This window comes from Alosa pseudoharengus, unplaced genomic scaffold (assembly GCF_046254945.1).
Source record: "Alosa pseudoharengus isolate Yale_2024_CS ecotype anadromous, Long Island Sound unplaced genomic scaffold, YU_APseudo_1.1 YU_APseudo_1.1_scf_16, whole genome shotgun sequence".
In the NCBI taxonomy this organism is placed as follows: Eukaryota; Metazoa; Chordata; class Actinopteri; order Clupeiformes; family Clupeidae; genus Alosa; species Alosa pseudoharengus.
The window spans coordinates 13730049-13747896 of record NW_027468630.1 but is presented as its reverse complement, the minus strand read 5'-3'; the positions used below and the strand labels follow the sequence as shown (position 1 = coordinate 13747896).

The 17848-nt window shown below is 38.5% G+C and overlaps 1 long non-coding RNA gene across 1 annotated transcript in view; it reads left to right on the top strand.

Moving 5' to 3' along the window:
- Nucleotides 1-11608, top strand: part of LOC143125559 (uncharacterized) — a 45786-nt gene extending 34178 nt beyond the window's left edge. Inside the window, exons 2-3 of the long non-coding RNA XR_012987277.1 lie at nt 10545-10648; nt 11286-11608. This is a non-coding gene — a long non-coding RNA (uncharacterized LOC143125559). The remainder of the gene's footprint in view (nt 1-10544; nt 10649-11285) is intronic.
- The last annotated feature ends 6240 nt before the right edge of the window (nt 11609-17848 follow it).

The window sequence follows — 17848 nt, the reverse complement described above, 5'->3', positions numbered from 1 at the left end:
ACTGTAATAATAATAACTAGAAAAGCATTTCCTGAAGGAAATACAGTGCATGAAAATGCAAAAAATATGATGTAAAATATCATACAGAGTAAAAACAAACTATATTGGTTGCTAGGTAGATGAGGTTTAATATAGTTGGAGTGACTGAACAGTTAAATAGGTGGATAGTTTATATGGTTAAATGATTTGCTTGGTACATAAGGTTTAATATAGTTGGAATGATAGAACGGTTAAATAGGTGGATAATACTTAACTTAGTTAACTTAGCTAATGTTTTCATTTTTAGTAGTTATGCTAACTAGCATGTTAGCAATGCTAACATGCTAGCATGCTAACTATGCTAACCATGTGACTTAGCTAACTTAGCTAATCATTTTTAGCAGTTTTATAAAAAATGCTAACTAGCATGCTAACATGTTAGCATGCTAACTATGCTAACCATGTGACTTAGCTAACTTAGCTAATCATTTTTAGCAGTTTTGTAAAAAATGCTAACTAGCATGCTAACTATGCTAACCATGTGACTTAGCTAACTTAGCTAATCATTTCTAGCAGTTTTGTAAAAAATGCTAACTAGCATGCTAACATGCTAACTATGCTAACCATATGACTTAGTTAACTTAGCTAATCATTTTTAGCAGTTTTGCTAAAAATGCTAACTAGCATGCTAATATGTTAGTATGCTAACTATGCTAACCATGAGACTTAGCTAACTTCGCTAATCATTTTTAGCAGTTTTGTTAAAAATGCTAACTAGCATGCTAGCATGTTAGTATGCTAACATGCTAGCATGCTAACTATGTTAACCATGCTAACTAGCTACAGTGGGTAGGAGTCATAGTTGATGACAAGTAACAGTTACAATGGCTGAACAGTTAAAAAGTTCAGTAGTTTAAAGGGTTAAATTGTTTAACAGTGAAATATTGTAGTGAGGACTTTTATTTTGAAACAGTTTTTGGCAGAGGAAGCAGTTGGACAGGATGTATAGTCTTAATAGGGCCCGTTTGTATGCTTAAAGCCTGAGACTGGCAGTTGATGCAGCTGGCCCGAACACCTGCCATAGGATTCTAATTGCTTAACGGCAGTCTTAATAGAGCCATATTGTATGCTTAAAGCCTGAGACAGAGCATATAGTTTAAAAGTTAAATGTAGATAGTGTAATGGATGTTGATAGACAGAAAGTTGAATGGATGTTGATAGGCAGATTGTTTAATGGATGTTGATGGATAGTTTAATGGGTGGATGAGTGAATGGTTTGAAGAGGATGAATGGATAGAAAGTTGGAGGAAATGTGTCTTATATCCTTGTAGAATGGAGAGACAGAGATAGTTGGTCTAGTTCAGTAGAAAGCAGTTGATACAGGTGCAATCAGTTGAACTGATTCTTTGATGGGGCCTAGATGAGCAGCTGGAAGATTATACCAGGTGCAAATCAAGTTAATTAGTCCATTGTGATGTCATCAGCCCATGTTAAGTCTATGGGGAAATTTTGAGCAGTTTTTAATTAATAGTTTAAAAAGTATAAAAGTTACAAAGATGAAAAATACAAAGCCCACATGTCATAAGTAAGACCTACGCAACGCAGTTTGAATGAAGTTTCTACGTTAAACGGTTGAAGCTGCATTAACTGCGTTAGAAGAAGAAGAAGAATAAGAAGAAGAAGAAGAAGAAGAAGAAGCCTAGGAAGAACAGTAGAGTGCATTTTCATGCACTCTAACTAGAAAAGCATTTCCTGAAGGAAATACAGTGCATGAAAATGCAAAAAATATGATGTAAAATATCATACAGAGTAAAAACAAACTATACTGGTTGCTAAGTAGATGAGGTTTAATATACTTGGAATGACTGAACAGTTAAATAGGTGAATAGTTTAAATGGTTAAATTATTTAGGTAGATAGTTGACGATAACTGACAGTTGGAATGGCTCTAATGTTTGCTAGCAGTTATGGTAACTATATTATCAAAGATAATAATGTTAACCAAGTTACTATGCTAACTAGCATGCTAACAATGTTAAAATGCTAATTATGTTAACCATGTGACTTAGCTAACCTAGCTAATAATTTTTAGTAGTTATGCTAACTATGCTAACTAGTATGTTAGCATGCTAACCATGTTACTTAGCTAACTTAGCTAATCATTTTTAAGAGTTTTGCTAAAAATGTTAACTAGCATGCTAACATGTTAGCATGCTAACTATGCTAACCATGTTACTTAGCTAACTTAGCTAATCATTTTTAGTAGTTTTGCTAAAAATGCTAACTAGCATGTTAACATGCTAGCATGCTAACTATGCTAACCATGTTACTTAGCTAACTTAGCTAATCATTTTTAACAGTTTTGCTAAAAATGCTAACTAGCATGCTAACAATGTTAACCATGCTAACTAGCTACAGTGGGTAGGAGTCATAGTTGATGACAAGTAACAGTTACAATGGCTGAACAGTTAAAAAGTTCAGTAGTTTAAAGGGTAAATTGTTTAACAGTGAAATATTGTAGTGAGGACTTTTATTTTGAAACAGTTTTTGGCAGAGGAAGCAGTTGAACAGGATGTGTAGTCTTAATAGGGCCAGTTTGTATGCTTAAAGCCTGAGACTGGCAGTTGATGCAGGTGGCCCGAACACCTGCCATAGGATTCAAATGGTTAAATTATTAGCTAGGTAGATGAGGTTTAATATAGTTGGAATGACTGAACTAGGTAGATGAGGTTTAATATAGGAATGACTGAACTAGGTAGATGAGGTTTAATATAGTTGGAATGACTGAACGGTTAAATAGGTGGATAGTGTAAAAGGTTAAATTATTTGCTAGGTAGATGAGGTTTAATATAGTTGGAATGACTGAACTAGGTAGATGAGGTTTAATATAGTTGGACTGACTGAACAGTCAAATAGCTGGATAGTTTAAAAGGTTAGCCTGAGAAACTGATAGGGTGCAGGTGGCCTGGCCACCTGGCCTAGGATTCTAATTGCTTAACGGCAGTCTTAATAGAGCCATATTGTATGCTTAAAGCCTGAGTATATAGTTTAAAAGTTAAATGTAGATAGTGTAGTGGATGTTGATAGACAGAAAGTTGAATGGATGTTGATAGGCAGATTGTTTAATGGATGTTGATGGATAGTTTAATGGGTGGATGAGTGAATGGTTTGAAGAGGATGAATGGATAGAAAGTTGGAGGAAATGTGTCTTATATCCTTGTAGAATGGAGAGACAGAGAGAGTTGGTCTAGTTCAGTAGAAAGCAGTTGATACAGGTGCAATCAGTTGAACTGATTCTTTGATGGGGCCTAGATGAGCAGCTGGAAGATGATACCAGGTGCAAATCAAGTTAATTAGTCCATTGTGATGTCATCAGCCCATGTTAAGTCTATGGGGAAATTTTGAGCAGTTTTTAATTAATAGTTTAAAAAGTATAAAAGTTACAAAGATGAAAAATACAAAGCCCACATGTCATAAGTAAGACCTACGCAACGCATTTTCATGCACTGTAATAATAATAAGAAGAAGAAGCCTAGGAAGAACAGTAGAGTGCATTTTCATGCACTCTAATAAGAAGAAGAAGCCTAGGAAGAACAGTAGAGTGCATTTTCATGCACTCTAATAATCGTAAGAATAAGAAGACTTGGAAGAACAGTATAGTGCATTTTCATGCACTATAATAATAATAAGAAGAAGAAGCCTAGGAAGAACAGTAGAGTGCATTTTCATGCACTCTAATAATAATAAGAAGAAGCCTAGGAAGAACAGTAGAGTGCATTTTCATGCACTCTAATAATAATAATAAGAAGAAGCCTAGGAAGAACACTCTAATAAGAAGAAGAAGAAGCCTAGGAAGAACAGTAGAGTGCATTTTCATGCACTCTAATAAGAAGACTTGGAAGAACAGTATAGTGCATTTTCATGCACTATAATAATAAGAAGAAGCCTAGGAAGAACAGTAGAGTGCATTTTCATGCACTCTAATAATCGTAAGAATAAGAAGACTTGGAAGAACAGTATAGTGCATTTTCATGCACTATAATAATAATAAGAAGAAGCCTAGGAAGAACAGTAGAGTGCATTTTCATGCACTCTAATAAGAAGACTTGGAAGAACAATATAGTGCATTTTCATGCACTATAATAATAATAATAAGAAGAAGAAGCCTAGGAAGAACAGTAGAGTGCATTTTCATGCACTCTAATAAGAAGACTTGGAAGAACAATATAGTGCATTTTCATGCACTATAATAATAATAAGAAGAAGAAGAAGCCTAGGAAGAACAGTAGAGTGCATTTTCATGCACTCTAATAAGAAGAAGATGACTTGGAAGAACAGTACAGTGCATTTTCATGCACTGTAATAAGAAGACTTGGAAGAACAGTATAGTGCATTTTCATGCACTATAATAAGAAGAATCATAAGAATAAGAAGCCTAGGAAGAACAGTACAGTGCATTTTCATGCACTGTAATAAAAAGCCTAGGAAGAACAGTACAGTGCATTTTCATGCACTGTAATCATAAGAATAAGAAGCCTAGGAAGAACAGTACAGTGCATTTTCATGCACTGTAAGAAGAAGCCTTGGAATAACAGTATAGTGCATTTTCATGCACTATAATAATGCTAACCAAGTAACTATGGTAACTAGCATGCTAACAATGTTAAAATGTTAACTATGCTAACCATATGACTTAGCTAACCTAGCTTATCATTTATATTTCACTGTTAAACAATTTAACCCTTTAAACTACTGAACTTTTAAACTGTTCAGCCATTGTAACTGTTACTTGCCATCAACTATGACTCCTACCCACTGTAGCTAGTTAGCTAAGTTAGCTAAGTAACTTGGTTAGCATAGTTAGCATGCTAGCATGTTAGCATGTTAGTTAGCATTTTTAGCAAAACTGCAAAAAATGATTAGCTAAGTTAGCTAAGTCACATGTTTAGCATAGTTAGCATGGTAACATATTAGCATGCTAGTTAGCATTTTTAGCAAAACTGCTAAAAATGATTAGCTAAGTTAGTTAAAGGAACACGCCACCCAAAATCAGTAGTGATATATGTTCTTACCGTAACTTTCACGAGTTGAGTCGTACCTCTCCCGCGTCGGTAGGTGCACTCAAACGCTCTGTCGCGCGGCGCGAATGTGTTAGCATGTTGCTATGCTAGCGGGCTCTGCCGTGGCCGTAGAGAGAGGCACATAGCAGTATTCAAACACCTCCACGTTTTACCTACTTAAATACAGTTGCACGAGTAGTTGATGAAAAATGTTAGGGCACACAACATGAAACGTGACGATTTTCCAAGCGAATAAACATGAGAACTACAATGTGTGGCGCAATAGCACTTGGGAGTACTTCGACCTAGCGTGGTAATATTATTAACACCTAATTGTAGATCCTATCCACCACAGAGTTTAGAATCCATGCTGGATCGACCCTCAGCCTCTCCCTCCCCTCTGAGCGAGAGAGGCACACACACTAGAGATGCGCTGATATATTTCAACCATAACTGCATAGCAAAACTTATCATCCATCAGCCATCCATCAGCACCAAAGTTTGTTGACCAATTTTCAAAACGGCACCTGCCCACCATCCGCTGGTTGTTTTAATGTAGGCTATATTGGTGATGCAGCGCTGCTGACGTGAGGCTAGAAAGCCCTTGCCTGTTCTAGAAAGACTGATCTAATGCAGCAAATATATTAAAAGGCAAAAGTCGTACATTGGCTAGGCCTATCCCCAGAATATCAGCAGCAAACTCAGTCTCTGTCGCGCAAAACAGTCTCCAAATAAAACGCACATCGGCCTGTTGCCTATTCTGCCAGCTTGTGACAATATATCGTCCAAAATGCTTGATTGAATTGCATTCTCCACATTTTTAGCTACATTTTCATGTACCACATCAGCATTTTTGTTCAGTGAATATTTTGTAAATTGCTTTACAATTACCGTCGGGCCTATAGGCCTATTGCCTGGCTTGCCTCAGCTTCGGTCACGTCCTTTTACAATTTTATCATTGTAATAAAAAACGCAATTTGCCACATAATTTCAGCATGCTCCTGGCCTACTAATTAATGCCTATTGTACTTTATTTTTTGCAAAAAGAAAGAAATCCTTGATAAAATAACAAGTCATTCACATTATAGGCTACTTTACACACTGTTATGTCAGGTTGACTGACAAGCCTGTTCTGAAGACTCCCATTCATTTTGACTGCACGAGCGCGTCTTTTTCAGACAGACATCGCAATTCATTTTATAGCAGGCCATCGGACAAATATGACGCCTCGATATTAAAGAAACTCCGACTCCATTCATTCTGAAAGTCCACCGCACAACAATGCAACGTGCATGTTCACATGTTTAGTAACAACCGCCAAACTTGCTTGCTTGCCTTACACATCTAAGTTTTCCGACTATTTTTCTTACCTTCTTTTTCCGCTGTGGATGTTAGTGAGTTTGTATAAGTTTTAGCTCTTACGTTCTGAACATCTCGCACTGCCATCGCCCGATGTCATTTCTTAGTCATATCACTCTCTGTCTCTCTTTTAAATGCCTATTCCCTGAATGGTAGGCTACAATTATGTGTTTTATATATAGGCTAATATCTAAACAAAATAACCCAGGCAGTCTCATCTAGGATATAACACAGGTTGAAGTTGGTTCTATTTAGGGAGGTGAACATCTGTAGATGACTCAGAAATGACATCGGAAGACAAGGAGTGAATATGGCAAGAGGCAAGCCGAAGTCTGCTGACAAGGGCCCGACGGTAATTGTAAAGCAATTTACAAAAGATTCACTGAACAAAAATGCTGATGTGGTACATGAAAAAATGTGGAGAAAAATGTGGAGAATGCAATGCAATCAAGCATTTTGGACGATATATTGTCACAAGCTGGCAGAATAGGCAACAGGCCGATGTGCGTTTTATTTGGAGACTGTTTTGCGCGACAGAGAATGAGTTTGCTGCTGATATTCTGGGGATAGGCCTAGCCAATGTACGACTTTTGCCTTTTAATATATTTGCTGCATTAGATCAGTCTTTCTAGAACAGGCAAGGGCTTTCTAGCCTCACGTCAGCAGCGCTGCATCACCCATATAGCCTACATTAAAACAACCAGCGGATGGTGGGCAGGTGCCGTTTTGAAAATTGGTCAACAAACTTTGGTGCTGATGGATGGCTGATGGATGATAAGTTTTGCTATGCAGTTATGGTTGAAATAATAGCCCATCAGCGCATCTCTAGTGTGTGTGCCTCTCTCGCTCAGAGGGGAGGGAGAGGCTGAGGGTCGATCCAGCATGGATTCTAAACTCTGTGGTGGATAGGATCTACAATTAGGTGTTAATAATATTACCACGCTAGGTCGAAGTACTCCCAAGTGCTATTGCGCCACACATTGTAGTTCTCATGTTTATTCCCTTGGAAAATCGTCACGTTTCATGTTGTGTGCCCTAACATTTTTCATCAACTACTCGTGCAACTGTATTTAAGTAGGTAAAACGTGGAGGTGTTTGAATACTGCTATGTGCCTCTCTACGGCCACGGCAGAGCCCGCTAGCATAGCAACATGCTAACACATTCGCGCCGCGCGACAGAGCGTTTGAGTGCACCTACCGACGCGGGAGAGGTACGACTCAACTCGTGAAAGTTACGGTAAAAACATATATCACTACTGATTTTGGGTGGCGTGTTCCTTTAAGTCACATGGTTAGCATAGTTAGCATGCTAACATGTTAACATGCTAGTTAGCATTTTTAGCAAAACTGCTAAAAATGATTAGCTAAGTTCACTAAGTCACATGGTTAACATAGTTAGCATGCTAGCATGTTAGCATGTTAGTTAGCATTTTTAGCAAAACTGCTAAAAATGATTAGCTAAGTTAGCTAAGTCACATGGTTAGCATAGTTAGCATGCTAGCATGTTAGCATGCTAAATAACATTTTTAGCAAAACTGCTAAAAATGATTAGCTAAGTTAGCTAAGTCACATGGTTAGCATAGTTAGCATGCTAACACGTTAGCATGCTAGTTAGCATTTTTAGCAAAAATTTTAAAAATGAATAGCTAAGTTAGCTAAGTAACATGGTTAACATAGTTAGCATTGCTAACATGCTAGTTAGCATAACTACTAAAAATGAAAACATTAGCTAAGTTAACTAAGTTAAGTATTATCCACCTATTTAACCGTTCAATCATTCCAACTATATTAAACCTTATCTACCAAGCAAATCATTTAACCATATAAACTATCCACCTATTTAACTGTTCAGTCACTCCAACTATATTAAACCTCATCTACCTAGCAACCAATATAGTTTGTTTTTACTCTGTATGATATTTTACATCATATTTTTTGCATTTTCATGCACTGTATTTCCTTCAGGAAATGCTTTTCTAGTTAATAGTTTAAAATGTATAAAAGTTACAAAGATGAAAAATACATAGCACCCATGTCCTAAGTAAGACCTACGTAACATGGTTTGAATGAAGTTTCTACGTTAAACGGTTAAAGCTGCATTAACTGCGTTAGAATATAATAATAAGAAGATGACTAGGAAGAACAGTACAGTGCATTTTCATGCACTGTAATAAGAAGAAGCCTAGGAAGAACAGTACAGTGCATTTTCATGCACTGTAATAAGAAGAATAAGAAGCCTAGGAAGAACAGTACAGTGCATTTTCATGCACTGTAATAATAAGAAGAAGCCTAGGAAGAACAGTAGAGTGCATTTTCATGCACTCTAATAAGAAGAAGAAGCCTAGGAAGAACAGTACAGTGCATTTTCATGCACTGTAATTACACATCAAAATGCAAACTATAGTTCTCAAAATTAGCATTTTTGCTATGTCTGTTCCATTCATTGATCTTGTGTCTGATAAAGGCTATAGAGCAGTGCCCTGGCTGCAAATGACATTTGCTGCTGCTATAGGGTGCGTCTAGATTTCTAGGCTAATAGAGCAGTGGTTCTCAAACTTTTCACAATGAGTACCACCATTAAAAAACAATTGACTCTCCAAGTAGGCTATTATGACTGGCATTAAAATGCAATTCACATATTGTATTTTATTGCCAATTTCACATATTGTATATTGTACATACTGTTCTGTGTCGTTTGTTGCTGGCAGGTGGAAGCTTCACTAGTCACATGTGCTGGGCTCATTGTCACCAATTTCAGTTTCTGCTCCACATATTCTCCACACTTGTCTTTCTAATACTTCCTGTTTGGAGCGAGTGCATGAATGTTTTTGATCCATCATGTTTGCTTCCTTTTCCTTTGCTTGCCATCACAGCTTTGCTTGTCAACCATTTGCTAATGCTCCATACAGTTAAACTAGTAGGCCTATTGGCTCCTATTGGCTAATATAAAAACAAATATAGGCCTACTTTTTTCATAACAAAAAAATAGTTTAAATTTGCTTTCATTGATTGCGTAGTTAAGGATTTTGAATTATATATATATTTTGATATCATTTGAAGTGATTATGTCATCTTTATAAAAAAACATTCTTGGAGACTCCTTGAGTAGATTACCACTAGAAGGAGTCAGCGTACCACCAGTGGTACCCGTACCACAGTTTGAGAACCACTGCAATAGAGCTCTTATAGTAGTTTGGTGACACTAAATATGAATTGCACAGAGGAGTGTGAACTCTATTGGTTTTTTTATTTTATAGACAGTGCACTATTGGTCCTTAGAGAGTTCTTCATGGAACCTTTGCCTCAAAAACAACTTAAAAACACACGCACCCACACAATTCACAATTCAAAGTTTGTCATGTACTCATAAATAGTATCAGTAATGCAATTTTTTTGTGCTCAAGATCCAGCTCAACTTTAAAGAGGACTAAATTAAATACTAATTAAGAGAATGTATTCATTTCTGATATTGAAGAGTGAGTGAGTATTAGAAACATAAGAAAAAAAGAGAAGAAAAGAAACAATATTTAAAAAGTGCAGAGGCGTCATCTGAACACATTATGAGAGAGTGAAGTGACAGTTCAGCATCCTGATAGTTTCTATCCACAAACAGTCTCTTTATCTGCTGGTACAGGTTTGCAGGCTCTTGTAGCTTCTACCAGATGGCAGGAGGGGGAAAAGAGATCCACTTGGCCTTTCTCCTGCAGCACTGGCTGTAAAAGTGCTGGATAGTTGGTCCTGCAGCACTGGCTGTAAAGGTGCTGGATAATTGGTAACTCAGTCCTGCGCTGACCTGACCTGACCACTCTCTCACAGCTTTTGTAAGTCGCTTTGGACAAAAGCGTCTGCTAAATACAATAACAATAACCATAACCATAACAAAATGTTCTCTGCTGCTCATCCTGATCCACCATTAGACACCCTTAATGTTTTTAGTGAATTTTCAGAAGATTATTAAGTAGATTTGAGCACAGATTACAGTCTAATTAAAGGGGTTGGCTGCTGCATACCTACAGATTAGGGAGGAATAAAGGCAGCCTGTTCTCTCATTACGGCTCAATGACACATTGAATTTTGTGGAATGTTCAGAATGAAGGGTTTCCTGGTCAAAGCAGTTAAGTGTGGAATACAACTCTTGTCTTCTCAGATGTGACAGTAAGCATTGTGACCGATACACGTCCAGCCTGTGCCCAACCAGCAGAGCATACAGTTGTGCAAGTGATCTTCCTTATCTACAAGCTCCCCCTACAGGTGAATCTGTGTAACTTTACTTGACAATTATTCCATAGATTACATATACATTACATTTATACAGAGCCCCCAAAGGACCATAGTGGGAATTATTTTTTAAGAAATGGACATTTATCTTTAGAGCCCCCTTCGTGTTCTCTCGCAAAAGGGAGCGCAAAAGTATTGTGAGGGAATGCAAAACATAATGCGAGGGAACGGGGCTCTAAAAATAAATGTCCTAAAAAGATCATTCCCCTTATGGTTCTTCGGGGGCTCCATTGAGCTGACTCTTTTATCCACAGTGACAAGTGAGGACTATCAAACTACGAGGCCGTAGTATAACAATACCTTACTAAAACAATAACTACCTTAGTATAATAAAATACTACCTTAGTATAACAATAAATATACCTTACTATAGCTTATAACAATAATAAATATAGCTTACTATAACAATGCATACTACCTTGCTAACAATAAATACTACCTTAATATAATAATAAATCTACCTTAATATAATTACATTACATTACATTACATTTTGGCTGACGCATTTTTATAATAAATAATATAATAATAAATACTTATAATAATACTTTTATAATAAATAATATAATAATAAATACTACCTTAATATAATAATAAATCTACCTTGCAGACACCACAAGAGGATGAGTGCAGAACAGCCGGAGGAAGTGAGTACAGTAAATGAGGATGGACGTGCGGACATTTAAGTACTTTCTTTCAGGTACTCTCTCCTCAGACAGCACTGAATGTTTCTCCTTGTATTACAGTATTTGTCCTTTCCTCAGGCAGCACTGAATGTTTCATAGCTCCTTGTATTACAGTATTTTTCTAACTTGTATAGCACTGTGGCCAAAAAGCTGTAACATCTAATAAAGTTGAATGTAAATATCTGTAATCTGTGACTGTTTCTTGCCAAATAATAAAAATAATTAAATACCATGTGTTTCCCAATGACTTGTTGTAGGAGCCATTAATTGGGGGCCAAACAGCAAAGCTGCGAAGGCACCCATTGAGTTACTAGCTTTTCCTATTATTACACTTCCGCCATTGGAGTCTATGGCAGCCCATAGAACGCCTGGCTAAAAAGTGCAGATTTTTTGGCAGAATGTTTCGGGACACTCCACTGACCACTCACACTCATTTACGGACCACCAACAGGTCAAAATCTGGCCGAAAATTGAACCGCTGGGTCTAAAGTTATGGAATTTGGCACACTGATTCAGCACTGTCGCATGATCACTCTCACCAATTTACAGAACTCTATGCCCAACACTCTAGCGCCACCAATGGGTCGAACCTGGATTGCATTCACGCATGTGACCATTGAACGGTGCGTCCGATTTTCACATATCAGGCACCGTTGGAATCCCTGGACCGACCTAAGTTCAATGACCCCTATTACGTCACACATGGTGGCTGATTCTGAGAATGCACAAGGACATTGGTGTAATTTGCGCCTCCAGGGGCACTATAACAAAGTAAATGAGCTTATTTTCAGCCATTCTTTATCCAATTGCAATCAAACTTGCTGTGAGTGCTTGCTCATGCCATGGCAACTCCATTCCTGCTATAGCGCACTGCTTGGCCCCCACATTGCTGCTTGCAGCTATATTTTAGTTTGATTTATTATAATACTTCTAAATATATTGTTATAAATTTAAGTTGAAATTATATAATTATTTAAATGAATTATCCTGAATTTGTGTTGTGTTAGTGTGCTTTCACCACTGCATGGGTGTCCCTCTACAGGAAGCAGGCGTATACCTATTTAAGGTGGTGCAGTGACGCAGGCCAGACGGTGTAGCGGGTGTACGCGGAAACAGTCATTGACCGTGTCACCGGATCAACGTGTCAATGGGGCGCGTCTTGCCATGACTTGGAACAAAGAACTATAATTTCAAGGGACTCTCTTTAAAGGTGCTCTAAGCGATGCCACACGTTTTCCAGGCTAAAACATTTTATGTCACTTACTGCAAACAGCACCTAACCAACCGCTAGCTGTCTGTGTCCTGAATACACTGTAAAAAAACGTGATCTCTGTGGACAGCCCAGGCTCCAAGAACGGCAACAAAAACAACCTGGGCAAACCTAGCCCATGAAAACATAACAAACTGTTCCAGCAATTCACAGATGAGATGCGCGTTTAGAAGAGTTTCAATTGCACGGGAGCAGCACGGGAGGGAGGGGGAGGAAGTAGCGAGCTAGCTCTCTGTTTTGTTTGAAAGTCAACAGGAGTGACGTTGCCCAGCATCGCTTAGAGCACCTTTAAATTTATTTTGCAGTATTATGTTTGTTTCATTTTGTAGATCCACTAGAGATAGATCCACTCATTAAGAAATAACTAACTTCATCTTCATTTAAACACGCGTCAGACCACAGCACCAGCTATACTCAAGGAAGTGAACAAAGATTGGGAAAGTTTAATGGACTTAGAAAACACAGGAAACCCAAAAACTTAAAGTAACCATATGTAAGATTGTGGCCAAAACTGGTACTGCAATCACTTTGCAACCCCTGACTCCGGTTGCCAACCCGGAATGTTTAAACACTACTGACTTTGTGATTAGTAGATAGGTGGAGGGTGGCGCATCAGGCCAAAACACAACATGACATGACAAAACACAACATCAACATCAGTTGAGGGCTGCAACTTCACTTTTTAAATTACAATATCCTGGCAGGACTACTGCAGTGATATAAGTATTTGAAATGAACATGATTTCTTAATATCTAGTGACATATCAGGGCCATTTTATGATTAATTGAAATACATTTCTTACATACGGTTCCTTTAACCTGTTTTTTATCACTACACTTGTTAACATATATAATTTATGGCTCAGACCTGACATATAACATTGTGTAGCCTCAGTTTGGAGTTTGGCCCGCAAAGGTTGATTTGTTCGAGATTTTGTTTTTTGACAGTAAACCGGCTTGGTTGTTGACTGTGTGAAATCCCAGTGTCCCTGTAGCAGTTAGAGTTTAAAATATCTCCAGTGTATGTTTGAAATGTGGGTCAGTACAGCCACAATACTCAGCATCATCCTGACCTATAATCACTGTCCAGTCCGCATCAAGTATATATACTCTTTTGATCCCGTGAGGGAAATTTGGTCTCTGCATTTATCCCAATCCGTGAATTAGTGAAACACACTCAGCACACAGTGAACACACAGTGAGGTGAAGCACACACTAATCCCGGCACAGTGAGCTGCCTGCAACAACAGCGGCGCTCGGGGAGCAGTGAGGGGTTAGGTGCCCTGCTCAAGGGCACTTCAGCCATGCCTACTGGTCGGGTTTCGAACCGGCAACCCTCCGGTTACAAGTCCGAAGCGCTAACCAGTAGGCCACGGCTACCCTCAGGTGGCATCCTGCACACAGCCTCAGACCCAAAAGATGGAGTCCAGATCAGAAATAATCAGCATGGTGGCATCAGGTGAGGGTGACCCTGAAGGTATTAAGTACACCCTGGAGAGCCCGGAAAACCAGACATACAGACAGACTGCCATGGGGAGCTTAGGAAAGTATTTACTTTTAGTATAAAGGTATCAGAACAGCTGTTCTTAGCATAAAGATTATGTTATCTCTCTTATGTCTCTGATGCCTATATGGGTCCCCTAATAAGTCCCAATAAAGCCCTATGTGTCTTTATTGTACATCAACGTGTCTCTGATGTATCTTAGAATACAAACATTTATTGAGATTAATGATTAAATTAAAGGAATCTTTCATTCTTGGTAAGGCATGTTTATTGTGTTGGAACCACAGATCAGTAGTATTAAACAACAGGTGGAGGCTGAAGGGTTAAAAAAAAGAACCTCTTGAAGAGTATGCATGGGTGGAGACCTCTGAGCTGAAGCCATATGTCAAACGGAGCAGTCTGCGATTACGCAGCAAGTTGTGCTTGTTTATGTTTATATTTAAAATAATTAGCAGATACTTTTGTCCAAAACAATGTACATTAGACAGTAATTTAACCAAGGACCAAATGAAACACACCAGAGAAGGTAGCTCACCCCTACCTTCAGTATTCCCAGAGAAGTTAAATGCATGGTTTCATTTTTGTTTCCAGTTTTCAGAGCCTGGGTTGCCCACAAAGACCGGTTTGTTTTTACTCATGGAAGGGGCAGCTGGCGGTCGTGAGGAGATGATTGCTGAATGTGACAAAAAATGTTATGGGCTTGAAATTGCGTACAACCACTGACTGCACCTTTATTATAATTTCTCTTTGGATATAAAGAGACGTATAATCTCTGTGGAGCATGGTAGGAAAGTTTGATGGATTTTGTATTAGGTCTGTTGTAGTGACTGAGGATTGTGCATGGTCTGTTGGTTGTATAATGAAATGAACAACTTCCTGGGTTTGGGATGTAATTGTGAATGCACAGTTTGCTTACATTTTAAATAAACGTATTATGCAAAATAAATACATTAAAATGAGTGTGTTTGCAAAAAGCATTCTTTTAAAAAAAATGTATGTTGTGGTTTACATCATAATCAAATTAGAAATGCATCTCCGAGAAACTGCAAGAGTGGGCTTGACCAGGTGCAGTTCACCAAAAGGATTGCTGCACGGATCAAAAGTTATCTGCATTAACGCAACATCCAATAAGCCAAAACGCATAAATAAAGCGGTTGCTTTGCTGGTTGCTAGGGTAATCATGTTGGTTGCTATGGTGGTTGCTAGGTTGACATTATAGTGGTGGTTGCTAGGTTATTGCTAGGGTAGGTAAGATGGTCGCTAGGATGTTGCTAGGGTACATATGGTGGTTACTATGCTTAATGTGGTTGCTATGGTGGTTGCTAGGGTAATTATGTTGGTTGCTGTAGTGGTTGCTAGGTTGACATTATAGTGGTGGTTGCTAGGTTGTTGCTAGGATAATTAGGATGGTTGCTAGGGTACATATGGTGGTGGTTGCTATGCAAAATAATGCAGTTGCTATGGTGGTTGCTAGGGTAATCATGATCACTATGGTAGTGGAGGACTATGGGAGTGTGTGGAATCTCAGGGACTATGGGAGTATGTGGGGTCTCAGGGGGTTCTTATCAAAGCTCTATTTGCATACGACCTCTCTCCTCGGTCCTCCAGCTCGTGCCCCGGAAATCGTTCAAAGCTCGACATCATCAAGGATGTCCCATTTATCTAACTGTAACCAGAGGAGGCAAGACCGAGGAGAGAGGAGGGAGGTGGAAGGGCCGATACACAATGAGTTAGCCTAATAGCTGGTTTGATTTGCATTGAGCTCAATGAGCATCAACCAGCTAATAGGCTAACTGAAATAACACCATGCCAAACTCTAGGTATGGTGAAGGGTATGTGAGGGCTATTTTAATTCCAAAGGCCAAGGGAACTTTATCAGCATGCAAAGTATCCTGGATCCATGAAATAACTGGCTTTTAAAAATAAAAATCTGCCTGCATCTATGGGAATTTAACATAAGGGGATGCCAATACTTATGACCCCTGTATTTAAAAGGAGAAGTTCGGTGTGATATTGACCTAAAGTGTCTTGAAACATGATACCGAGTGTAAACTTTTGTCTCATAGCTCATTTCGGCTTGTCCCCTGCACTCTGAAATGTGGCGCTAGTTAGCCGATGCCACCAACAGGTTTTCAAAGTGGTTGCCTCGGGCATCGGCCTAGCCATGCAAATAAATCACTGTTTTACACCATTTACGAGGCTCAACGTAGCTCCACACTTCATTGGTAGACTTCCGAGGGCCCTGACATTTAAAACAAGACATTGAGAACCTTAAAAAAGCACTGGTAGTTTATTTACAAGACGATTTATACAGACAGTACCTTCAGGAAGTTTACCGTTCGCTGCCATCTTGAATTTAGTTACGATAAGTCGAGCGACAAGTACAAATGAACAGGTATGATAAAGGATCAGATTCCAAAAATAATTCTGTGGAAATGCATGGATTCCAGTTGCTGCTACTTAAATGCAACTGGTATCCATGCATTTCCACGGAATTAAAACACTGACACAGACCCTGCATGATATTCTTACAAAACACTGACACAGACCGTGCATGATATTCTTACAAAACACACTGACAACTCTGAGGGTGAACAGGTTTGCCTTGTCACAGGCCTACATTATGCAGATGTTGGACTGTTGATGAGATGCGGATCATATGCCTCTTTGCATTGCATGATCTCTGCTAAAATCCCCTAAATCTCTCCACGCAATTTACTCTGATAGAGCAGTTTACTCTGATAGAGTGTGCAGTGTGAGAGGGCTGGGGCCTGTTATTTTTAACTGAGAATTTGTGGTAGCAACCAGGACTGTAAGTGGAGGCTAAACACAAGTAAACACAATTTATCCACCTCTGGAATTTCAGAAATAGAGCTTTTCCACCTCTCAAAAGAGTTTATTCACTAATTGCAACTTTTAACATTACAAAAATCACACTGTATTATCCACATTCACAATATGTATACTCATCAACACTGTAGGAACCATTTAATACCACTGGTATTGTTATAAACATTGGACAATAACCTCCACCATCATCAAACATGTTCTGAATGCCTTTAAAAAAAACCCGATAGGCCCACCTGGTCACAGAATTCATAGTTTAAAGGAACCATATGTAAGAATGTGGCCAAAACTGATACTGCAATCACTTTCAAATTACTATAGAGAGGTGTATCCCCTCCCCCTCGCCCCTGACTCGAGGTTGCCAACCCGGATGCCGAAACACTACTGACCTGTGATTAGTAGATAGGTGACGGGTGGCGCATCAGGCCAAAACACAACATGACATGAAAAAACACAACATCAACATCAGTTGAGGGCTGCAACTTCACTTTTTAAATTACAATATCCTGGCCGGACTACTGTTGTCAGTGATATAAGTATTTAAAATGAACATGATTTTTTAATATCTAGTGACATATCAGGGCCATTTTATGATTAATTGAAATACATTTCTTACATACGGTTCCTTTAAACTTTACCCACCTCTTATTACCACTACACCCTTAGTAGCAACTCAACATCATCAACAACAAAACAGGTAAAGTTAGTTTGAGTTTGCATTTTATATCTGAGTTCAATATCTCTTCACGTAGACATTAAACGTTTGGAATTTCCTTGGGACTTTTTCACATTCAAAGAAAATTTAAAACAATCAACGTACAATAGTGTATATCCTAGTACTAGTAGGCCTAGCACATAAAACCACC